The following is a 12,024-nucleotide window of genomic DNA, read 5'->3' on the forward strand; positions in this document are numbered from 1 at the left end:
CTGGTTTGTAGCTTTTATCTAAAGACATGTTTAGAAGAGGAACAGCCACATAGTGAAGTATGAACACATCGTATTTTAAGAAATAACAGCTTCAGAAATCAGAGCTGATAATATCAGTTCCTGGCAGAACTCTCGTATTTCAAAGGAAAAATTATTTGGTGTTAGCCTTGGCTATCTATGGCACTTGTCTTTAACATTTAAAGTTATATAACTCATTGTGACTTTGCAACCATCGCTGCCCTTGGGTACATGTACGCTGATGATTTAATCAGTGACTACCACAACAGGGTGGTTACCTCATTGGGACAACTGCTCTCAGGCACTTTCTTGTTCAGCTTCGTGGTAAGCCTGCTCTTAATCACATCTTTCCTTCACAAATTCTGTCCAGTTTCAAAAGTAAAATTTTAGGGCAGTTTGCATTAAGGCTTGTGAAGGGCGAGTGTATAAACTAGGGCAAGGGCTCTTAAATCCAGCCCTAAAGGCCCCCAACCCAGCCTGGTTTTCAGGATTTCCACAATGAACACGTATGAGATCTAATTGCATTCACATCCTGAGAACAGGCTGGGTTGTGGATAGCGGGGACCCCTGAACTAAGCACTAACATTTAAGTGTCCATTGTGCACATGTGTAGATTACTAGTATATTTGTGCTATTATCCCCTTAATTTTATAAAAAGCGCTGAAAATTGCACGTACAGATTTGGCCATGTACCCTTTACTAGTATATTTGTGCTATTATCCCCTTAATTCTATAAAAAGCGCTGAAAATTGCACGTACAGATTTGGCCATGTACCCTTTACTAGTATATTTGTGCTATTATCCCCTTAATTCTATAAAAAGCGCTGAAAATTGCATGTACCGATTTGGCCATGTACCCTTTACTAGTATATTTGTGCTATTATCCCCTTAATTCTATAAAAAGCGCTGAAAATTGCATGTACAGATTTGGCCATGTACCCAATTTGCACGTACAATTTAATTGAATAACAAGCTAAATAGTGCCAACAACTAAAAAAACAATTATTGGCACCAAATAGAATGAAAGGTAAGTGCGTAAATTTAGGTGCTTCTCTTTGGGATTCCCTTGCCCAATCACTTTCGACTGCTGTGTGACAGATTTATCTCCCTCCTTATAAAACCCTGCTTAACCTCACTCTGCAATCTGTACAATTTACAATTCTCTCTCCATTGCTGTAGCTCGCCAATTCACCTCAGCCATTTTTCCTGTAAATTGTCTCAAACCGAAAGGCTTTCGCGGTATATAAATAAAGATTTATGTTATGTTATTGAAGGATTTTTCCCTCTCTAGGACTGCTATTATGCCACTGGGCAGCAGAGGGCTTTGGACATTTAGGAAAGACTACAGGTCCCAGAGTGCCCTGCGCTGTAACAGCTCAGTACTGAGTCAGATGGGCGAGACTCAGGGAGGAGTAATTCTACCCAGACCTGGCTCAGTTAACAGAGGTCCCAGAGGAAGGAGAGGTCAGGGACAGACATCTGGTGTATATATGCTTGGCTGAGGTAAGCCAGAGTATTTGTCTATTTAGTTTGAGGCAAACTGTAAAGAAATAAAAAAAAGTGTTTTGTTCCTATGCCACGGGTAGGGGGGGGGGGGGGGTGCCGACATCTCCCAGAAATTCAAGACAGGTTGTCTGTTACTGCTTACAGTAATCTATTGCTCCTTGGTGACTTTAATTTTCATTTAAGATCCTCGTCCCCAGGACACATTCTCTCTCTCTCTCTCTCCTTTCTGATCTTAACCTTGAGCAATACATCTTTTACCCCACGCATACTGCAGATCATACTCTCAACCTAATCTTTTTTTTTTTTCATTATAATTATTTCTTTTTGAAATTTCTGTTTTCCATGATCAAAATCAATCATTTAAAATTAACAGTATCAACATACCAGAAAAGGAAGATAATAAAAAATTAGGAAATTACAATTTTTTTGTACTGTTAGCTAGTCCACAATTATGGAGAAGTAGCTAGAGAATACGACGGAGATTAAGTAATTACATCATATTAAACGGAAATAAAGATGGCCAAACCTGAATAGGACCTAGTCGTTTTGGAGTTGAGGAGTGTGTGGCGCAGTGGTTGGATCTACAGCCTCAGCACCCTGGGGTTGTGGGTTCAAACCCCGCGCTGCTCCTTGTGACCCTGGGCAAATCACTCAGTCCTCCATAGCCCCAGGTACATTAGATAGATTGTGAGCCCACTGGGACAGATAGGGAAAATGCTTGAGTACCTGATTGTAAAAAACCGCTTAGATAACCTTGATAGGCGGTATATAAAATCCTAATAAACTTGAAACTTGTTTTCGCGGCAAAGATTATACTTGTAAGTCAATAGGGGTACTAGCGGATACAGCGTCTTTACACAAAATAAATCTGGATAACTGTGAAGATTTTTTTAAAAAACGTATTTAACACCTCGAAAATTAACCATACATTTACAGGGATATCTAAGAACAAATGTAGCTCCCAGTTTTTAAGACCTAAAGTCGCAAAAGTAGAAATTGGCTCCTCTTCTTCTGGATTATTCTTGATACGTCCGGATACATTCTAGTTTTGCGATTCATGAATAGTTTATCTTGATGTTTAAAGAACATTTTTAACAGCCAATCTCTATCAGAGTCCAATGCTAAGTGGCTAAATAATGCAGCCGCTGGAACTGGTTCCACATCTGATCTCTCCAGTATGTTTGTCAACTCCAAACTGTCTACTACGAGGCCCTGCTGGACTTCTACTGATTTCTTCTTTCCTGTAGAGAGACAAAAAAAAATATCTTTGAGTTTGGTAGATAGGAAGTTTCTGAAACTTCTCTCAACCTAATCTTATCCCCTCATTTCTGCCCCCTGTTACAGGTCTCCTATCTTTCACCTTCTCCTATTCCCTGGTCTGACCACTTCATGGTTTCATTTTCATATCATTTTTCTTGGCCTCCAGTTGCTCCTGTAATTCTACTGTCTTAAGTCATAAGTACATAAGTACATAAGTAGTCGCCTCCGCCGGGGCAGACCAGAGGTCCATCCAGCCCAGCGGTCCGCTCACGCGGCGGCCCATCAGGCATATTGCCTGGTCAGCGGTCCCTGACTAATTTTATGCCTACCTCTACACTTATCTCTAAACCTTCCACTGCTCTTATCTGTACCCCTCAATCCCTTTGTCTTCCAGGAACCTATCCAGGTCATCTTTGAAACCCTGTACTGTGCTATTTCTTATCACGGCCTCCGGAAGGGTGTTCCATGTGTCCACCACCCTCTGTGTGAAAAAGAACTTCCTTGCGTTTGTTTTAAACCTGTCCCCCTTCAATTTCATCGAGTGTCCCCTTGTTCTTGTGGTTTCTTTCAAATTGAAAAATCTGTCTTTGTCAACCTTTTCGATGCCCCTCAGGATCTTGAAGGTCTCTATCATATCTCCTCTGAGTCTCCGCTTTTCCAGGGAGAACAGCCCCAGCTTCTTCAGTCTGTCAGTGTATGTAAGGTTTTCCATACCCTTAATCAGTTTAGTTGCTCTTCTCTGGACTCCCTCAAGCATTGCCATGTCCTTTTTGAGGTACGGTGACCAGTACTGTACACAGTATTCCAGATGCGGGCGCACCATAGCCCGGTACAGTGGCAGGATGACTTCCTTCGTTCTGGTCGAGATACCCTTCTTAATGATACCTAACATTTGGTTTGCTTTCCTCGAGGCTGTGGCGCATTGTGCCGACGCCTTCAATGTCGTGTCTACCATCACTCCCAAGTCTCTTTCCAGATTACTGACCCCTAGCATTGATCCCCCCATTTTGTAAGTGAACATCGGGTTCCTTCTCCCTATATGCATGACCTTGCATTTCCCTACATTGAAGCTCATTTGCCACTTTTTCGCCCATTCTTCCAATGTCGTAAGATCTCTTTGGAGATTCTCGCAGTCAACCGTGGTTTCAACCTTCAAGAAATATCTACCTTCTAGACCCCAAATCAATTCACCCACGTTTTGCAAAATTTCTGTGATGCTTTTGTATTGCTTCCTCAGAATGAATAAGTTACAATCTGGACCTTGGTTTGTTGAGCAAACCTAGATCAACATGCCCCAGAGCGACTGCAGTCAACGAAACGCACCTCACAAGCCTTGGCTTCACGCTGACCTGCGCCTCCTATGCCACCCACATAAAGCAGTAAAAATGCCTTTGGTGCAAATCTCCCGCAGGATTTCCTAGCACTTCTTACAAGAATGATTATTCCTTTTAATCATGCTGTGTTGAAAAAAGAAAAGTGGGACTATTTCACCACCCTGATCAACAATGCCCACAATAAAATGCCGGAAAGAAATGTTTTCCATCATTACCCAGCTGATTTCCCTTCAAAGAACCTCACACCTCCTCCTTTTTTCATTACTGACATTGAGTTTGCTATTTTCACCAGGTCACATCCTTGCACCTCTCTCTCCTTGCACTTGCCACTCACCCAATACCTTCAGACACCACTACCCCTACAGTCCACTTCCTGTCCACAATGCTTCTCTCTCAGGCCAGGATTTTCAAAAACCCACGTTAAAAAGGGACGGTCTGCTACCGCAGCTTTTTTGATACTGAATCTATAAACCTGAGACATTCTTTAAAAAAATCACGCATGCAAATAAGATCAGCAGACAACAGCGAAAATTTCCCCAATAATAAGACAGTGTCTTATATTCATTTGGAGCCCAAAAAAGGCATTAGGTCTTATTTTCGGGTTATGTACATGATAATCTCTCCCTTCCTCTTCTTCACCCTAATTCTTCCTCTTTCCTTTCTTTCCCCCACATGTGCAGCATCTTTCCTCCCCTCCTTCCCTCCCTCCCATCCCCCTTAACAGCAGAACCCTTGAGCACCCTCCGCCCCCACCGTGCAGCCGAACCCCTGCTGACCTCCATCCCTCCCTCCCCACCGACCGCGAGCGAGCCCTACCTTCATCCAAAGCAGCGTCGGGCTGGCAGCACTCTAAACAGGCTGCTTGGTCTTGTCTGTCGGGGATTTCATTCTGCCGCATTATTGATGATGTTACTGATGACATCATCAGTAACGCGGCAGAGTGAAATCACCGACTGACAAGGCCAAGCAGCCTGTTTAGAGTGTTGCTGGCCTGACGATGCTTCGGTTGAAGGTAGGGCTCGCTCGTGGTCGGTGGGGAGGGAAGGATGGAGGGTCAGCAGGGGTTCAGCTGCGCGGGGGGGTTGAAGAGTTGCCAGCGAATCGGGGAAACACGGTATAATACAAGTAAATCTTGTAATTTGTTTTTAATGTAAAACTTAATCAAGACCCACAGCCAGAAAGACACAAGACAAGGGTATCATACAGGCGCTCAAGAAACGTTGACTTTTAACAAACGCACATGAAACATGCCTGCCTCACCCAAAAACTCAGAAAAAGCGTGATTTTACTACCCTCCACTAAAAATATATAGATACACATTTTGTTTTCATTAGCCACAGTCAAAACACAAGTGCTGGCACTGTAATGGCACCCCCGGACCAGTCACTGCTTTTTGTCGCCAAAAGCCGAAGCCGCTCTTTGAAAATGCCTCTGCGATTTTTAAGAATCCACCCTAGGGTTCATTTCAATGTTAAAGAGTCCATTTGCATGCCATTGCCGGAGACTGCTAGAAACCTCGCTAAAGACAATCCGTTTTGATAATCTGCCGCTAAATTGCGTGCAGGCTAAACTGCCGGAAAACAGTTTAGCGACGGCGTTAAAGTTTTGAGAATCTAGTCCCCAGTCTTTCATTACCGTAGCTTTCCATTACCCAGTTGACAAAACTAATTTAATCAACGTGATCCACTGCTTGTGCTTCCGATATCATTCCTTCACCTTGATCTCTCGTCACGGCTTCCTTCCATTGATCCTTTTGATGATTAATTATAGGGCTCTTTTTACTAAGGTGCGCTAGCGTTTTTAGCGCACACACGAAATTTCCGCACGCTAAACCGCGCGGTATGCTTCTAGAATAACGCTAGCTCAATGCTGGCGTTAACGTTTCGCACGAGCGGCAATTTAGCGCATGCTATTCCGCGCGTTAAGGCCCTAATGCTTTTACTAAGCGAGGCCTTAGTAAAAGGAGACCATAGTCTCAGCTCTGGAGTTTGCCCTGACAGCTGGAAACACACGAGCATGCGTCCAGTCCTGACGAAGCCCACTCTTGACTCTGCATAAGTTTCTAATTTTCAACTGTCAACTGATCTCCAATCTTTCATTTGTTTCGCAAATTGCAAAAAAGGTCACCTAAAATCAGCTCTCTCGGTTCGCCGATTACACCCATATTCCTCCAGACAGTACAGGAAATTAAATTCCAGGGCCGGGGATGAGCTGTTTTACAACTGTTGCAAATCAAAATGACTTGCAAGTTTTTACGTTTCACTGACCTTATCCGTGCCCAATACTTAAACTGAGCTCTTAAACCCTTGAATGCAAAATTGTGGCCATTAGTTCGTTAGTTATCAGGATTTTAATCTGTCCTTTTGCAAAATTATAAACTGAAACTAAGAATATCACCAAGAGAGAGAAAAAGAGCCAAGAAAGTAGCATAGTGATATATAGAGGAAAGTAAATAGTGTTTCTGCTTCTGTAACTGAACTGTCAAGTATATTGTCAGTACTTCTCCTGACACAAACCATATATTTTTGCTCAAAAGGTATAGCTTAAACTCAAATTAATCAAGCCACTCTCACACTTTACCTTGAATAATGGTGGAGAAGGGCCAGAATGGCTTGGAATGCTACTCAGGAAGTGGAAATCACAATGGAAGAGAATTCCTGTCTCGTTTTTTTCAGCACTGACTCTAAATCTGATCATCTTCTCCAAGGCAATGTGCCATTGAAATGGGGAAATGAGGCAGGAAACAGGACACCAGATCCCTATAGCTGCAGTTGGCTCTGAAAATGAGAAACTGATGAGGTTTGCAATCATCTGTGATGCAGGCAGAATTGAAGCTAAATCTGAGTGCTGTCTTATGCCACTGCTATCATTGATTTCTATTAAAATTAAATTTATTGCATTCTTAAAATCCTGGTCACCACAGCTGAATAAGACACAGATGTTCTCTTAGGCTTCCACAGATAGAAAAGCACAGCTCTTAATGCAAATATGCCAAGGGTGAAACATCCCAGAAACTGAGACTAAAGGGGTAGGCAATTCTAGTCCCTGAGAGCCGGAGCCAGGTCAGGTTTTCAGGATATCCACAATAAATATGCATGAGCTAGATTTGCATCTCAAGGAGGCAGTGCATGCAAATCCATCTCATACATATTCATTGTGGATATCCTGAAAACCTGACCTGGCTCCGACTCTCAAGGACCGGAATTGCCTACCTCTGATCTAGGGTATCAGTCTAGATGAAGATCCAAGTGTTGTATTGCTTTGCAAATGAATCAAGGCAGCATTAAATGATATCGGATTTTCTTTGGAGCCTCTGAAAGAATAAAAATAAATTGGGGAGCAACTGGGGTAGATTTTTTAAGCTAAAAATGGTCTTCCACCCAGTAGTTAAAAGTGTACTTGCAGTAAAGCAGGGGTGTCCAATGTCGGTCCTCGAGGGCCGCAATCCAGTCGGGTTTTCAGGATTTCCCCAATGAATATGCATTGAAAGCAGTGCATGCACATACATCTCATGCATATTCATTGGGGAAATCCTGAAAACCCGACTGGATTGCAGCCCTCGAGGACCGACATTGGACACCCCTGCAGTAAAGGGAGAAAGGATAGGACAGGGGGAAGCGGTAAGCAGAAAGATGTACTCAGATTTCTTCTTACTGGTAGGCCCACTTGGTTTAATTCTCTTTGCCTCTCATGAAAGCAGTAGGGGTAAAGCCAGAAGTTGATGGGGGGGGGGGGTTTGGAGGCCTGAGAGTGAATTAGGGGAACATGCATTTCCTTAGTCTTTTATTCACTGCCCCTGTTGCTGCACCCCCTCCCCCAATCATATCTATGCTGGCAGGGATGCGCTAGCCAAAGAATTTCCCTGCCAGAGCTCGGCTCACACTGCCTGAGCAGCACAAGTCAGCAGGCTGCTCCAGCCTCTAAGGCCAGCACTTCTGCGCATGCTCAGTTCAAACATATGAACCTAGCATGCACAGAAATGCCACATCAGCTGTACCAATTTCCTGCTGCTCAGGCCTTTGCAGGAAAATTCTTGAATGCCTCTGCCAGCCGCGCACTGGCTACCACAGTGTTTGGAGGGGGCCTGGTGGTTTCTTATCCAGATCTGGAACATAACTGGAAATATCAGTTCACACAGAGGATGTTCAAAAAAATTCAACAATTTAGAATCCAGTTGTGACCCTGGTGAGAAATCACAGCCTATACCAGTTCCCAAATTCTTTGAAAAGTCTTCCATCTGTCAGGATGAATCCAACCAACCTTATGACGTTCCATGACCACAGTGGCATACCTCAAATATTCATTAAAGTACAAAAACACCACTTGAAAGGCTAAGGGTCTCAATCCTACGAAAGAAAAATCCTCAGGTCTTATTGTTTGAGCCCAATGCTCATACCACCTCCGCCCACATCATGGGCAAAAAGCTTCTGTTAGAAGTGACTATATGCTGCAAAAGTTATCTTGGGGGAACTGAGATTATTAACACCGTTACAAAAAACTGTGTTTTCAAAAAATTATTATTTAGAGGAGTCCTTCATCTAGCCAACGTTTCACAGAGTCAAGCCGTTTCCTCGGGGCTTATGGACTTCCAATGTACAAACACAGCTCTGTGGAGATCATTGAGAATGCTATATATGCTGCTTCCTTCTACTATTTAACACCAAATATTGCCTTTGCATTACATTAGGTGGTGTTACTTGTCTCTAATGTAACGGAATGATTCTACACGCCAAAAGAAACAAATATCGGTGCTATAACAAAATATGTTTTATTTTTTATGGCTTAGTGGTTAAGGAGAAATAATTATCAAACAGCACAATTTGATGCACCAAAGGGAGAGGAGATACTAACGTTTGTGAAATCTTAACAGACTCAAACTCAAATAATCCAAAACTGTTGAATGAACTCAGAAGACCAAAACAGATGGCCTAAACTTTAAGTAGCATCAACTGTACCACATTTAAGACAAGCAAATGACTAAGCAATTCCCATCAAAAAAATGCTTGATTTGGAGAGATATAACCTCTATGAAGTGATAGGCTTTTCATGTAATTATTTTTTTACATATTGCAAGGACTCAAATCCACATCTGAGGTTTTTATGGCATGCTACTCCCAACCCACTTAATTTTTATACCAACCTTTTTAACAATATCAGTTAGCATAGCGGGCTTTCCAAAAGGTTTGGATAACTTCCTAAAAGAGAAGTCCATAGACCATTATTAAGATGGTTGGGGAAAATCCACTGTTATTCCTAGGATAAGCAGCATTAAATCTGGGAACTAGCTATGTACTTGGGACCTGGGTTGGCCACTGCTGGAAATAGGACACTGAGCTTGATGGACCTTTGGTCTGTCCCAGTATGGCAATTCTTATGTTCTTATAAATGTTTTACTGTTCTTTGTGTGGAAGTTCCTTAAGGTTCTTTTTCATTAAGTATCTGAGATATTACAAGAGATATACCAATGAGTTTTGAGATGTTCCTTGAGGTTCTGAGTGTTTTAAGAATGGTTTACTGTATTTTTAGAGGGTTTTCAGTAAACCTCGAGGTTCCCACAGGTAATGACGTCACAACAATGTGATGACACCACTGAAACGCACAGAGTGGAAGAATAGCATTCCAATTTTGTTTATTTTATATTCTTTTTAGAGTGTAATCATTGGATTTATATGGAAATTGGGACTGGATAATCCACAGGAACATTCAGTATTCGGCCCTAGAATTTCAAGGTTTTAAACCTTTACTCAGGGGTGTCCAATGTCAGTCCTCGAGGGCCGCAATCCAGTCGGGTTTTCAGGATTTCCCCAATGAATATGCATGAGATCTATTAGCATACAATGAAAGCAGTGCATGCAAATAGACCTCATGTATATTCATTGGGGAAATCCCGAAAGTCCGACTGGACTGCGGCCCTCGAGGACCGACATTGGACACCCCTGCTTTACATATACTCGATATCTACAAACAGCTCATAGTGCTTCAAAACAGCTTTTAAGAGCACATGAGTTAATATTGACCAATGTGATGTAGAGCCAGCATAAGGCTTTGCAGGTGTTTTCATGGAATTTAAAAGTGTTTCTTTGAATGATCATGCAAATTAGAAGCCCTCCTGAGCAATAAAGGGCCTCTTTTATCAAGCCAAGCTAGCAAGTGCCACATGGCAAATGCACTAAAGCCCTTTGAATCCCTATGGGCTTCAGTGCATTTAGTGCACCAGCCCACCCTATTGGGCTTGATAAAAGAGACCCTAAGGGCTCCTTTTACAAAGCCACCGTAAAGGTTTCTACCATGGGCCAGTGAGGTAAATGCTCTGACACTCAGTGGCGTAAGAGGGGGAGGGGTTTTGTTTTATGACACTTATTTATTGTCCTTTCTATATTAGATTTTACCAGTTGGTCAAGGTTGGATTTTTAAAACCAATTGGGTGACTTCACTTTTTTAAGTGGTTTCTGTCTAAGTGGCAGTTGTGCTTTTAATGTGTCTACGCCAATCTTTGGTTACAGTGTTCTTAATTGTATACTTGTTGCCTTTTTTTTATAGTTTTAGATTATTTTTTGAATTTTCAACCTCTTTATACATGAATTAAATATGAATTTATAATTCTATGAATATGTTCTACAAGTTATAGAAATGTATCACTTGTTACAGAAATACAGAACATAAAATTTTTTTCAAAGAAAAAACATATTAGAAAGGTAATAGTTCAACAAATAACTTATAACTGGAAAGATTGTAAAAGATTAAATTATTGTTTTTGGTGGAATTCGGTATGTCATGTGTATAAAATGGAAAGAACATTAGCTGTTAAAAAAGGATATTTTAATAAATTTAAGGATGTATGGGGGCCATTAATAAATTATTATAAGGAATAATTAGCATTTTTCCCCAATTAATATATGTGTTTGATGGGTGGGAGGGTGGGTTATTAGTTTTTCAATGATAAATAAAAAATGAATGATATAGCTATTATACTATGTGATATTTATCTATAAAATATGTTTCATGTGGAATGGGTTGGGGGTAAATTCTTTTTTGTGTGAAAATTTTAGAATTTCAAGTGGAATTGTATATTAGTTAATGAATTTTTTGTACACTTGCTGAAAAATTTAAAATGAATAAAGATTTATAAAAAAAAAAAAAAAGAAAGGTAATAGTTCAATTCCTTCCTTAGACCGAAATGAAACAGGGTAATCCATAAAATTCCATGGAGAGAATAAACAGGAAAATTAATTAATTACAGGAAAGCTGACTACGCTTGACAAACCCCAAGAAACTTAAAATCCAGCTGATTGTCTGAATTGAATTACATTACTTCAGAGATCTTTTTAAGGTCTAGAAAGACTCAATTATGATGGTAAAAAGAAAGTGTACTTAATCCCCAGATAGCGAATCAAACATTAAAGGGGGTATGCTAAAAGATAAGAAGCCCCCAATCTTTTTGTTTCATCTCGCATAGAAAGAAACTCTTTTCTGCGATCTTGTGTTATCTTGGATACGTCTGGATAGATCTAAATTCTTTGTCCGGAGAAATTTTGATGTAAATTCCTAAAGTAAAGTTTTATTATATATAGTTCAAGTCTTGTTCAAAAACAAAGGAGACCAAGAACGTCCCCCTTTCCTTTACATCAGAAAGGGATTCCTCCAAAATTGCAGTCACGAATATGTTTTTATGTAGACTGTGACGTGTGTTTACAGTATATTATATGCCCCTGAAGCAGCCCTAAGAAAAACATGGCCATGTCTGGCATCTGCTTTTAACAACCTGGTGCAAGTGAATAAAGAAAAATTTTATTCTTCTCATTGGCTTACTATTTGTTTTCTTAACATTAATATATGGTGTAACCGGGACTGTGGTCTGAGCGAGACTCAACAGCGCCCCTCAGTGGTTACAAAAACAATAGCACTA

General features: G+C 41.1%; 1 long non-coding RNA gene across 1 annotated transcript in view; it reads right to left on the minus strand.

Annotated features, from left to right (window-relative positions):
* Positions 1 to 2,437: 2,437 nt before the first annotated feature.
* Positions 2,438 to 12,024, minus strand: part of LOC117363327 — a 33,693-nt gene continuing 24,106 nt past the window's right edge. The window contains exons 2-3 of the long non-coding RNA XR_004540023.1: positions 6,699 to 6,895; positions 2,438 to 2,765 (exon numbers count right to left, since the gene is read on the minus strand). This is a non-coding gene — a long non-coding RNA (uncharacterized LOC117363327). The remainder of the gene's footprint in view (positions 2,766 to 6,698; positions 6,896 to 12,024) is intronic.

This window comes from Geotrypetes seraphini, chromosome 7 (assembly GCF_902459505.1).
Source record: "Geotrypetes seraphini chromosome 7, aGeoSer1.1, whole genome shotgun sequence".
Lineage (NCBI taxonomy): Eukaryota > Metazoa > Chordata > Amphibia > Gymnophiona > Dermophiidae > Geotrypetes > Geotrypetes seraphini.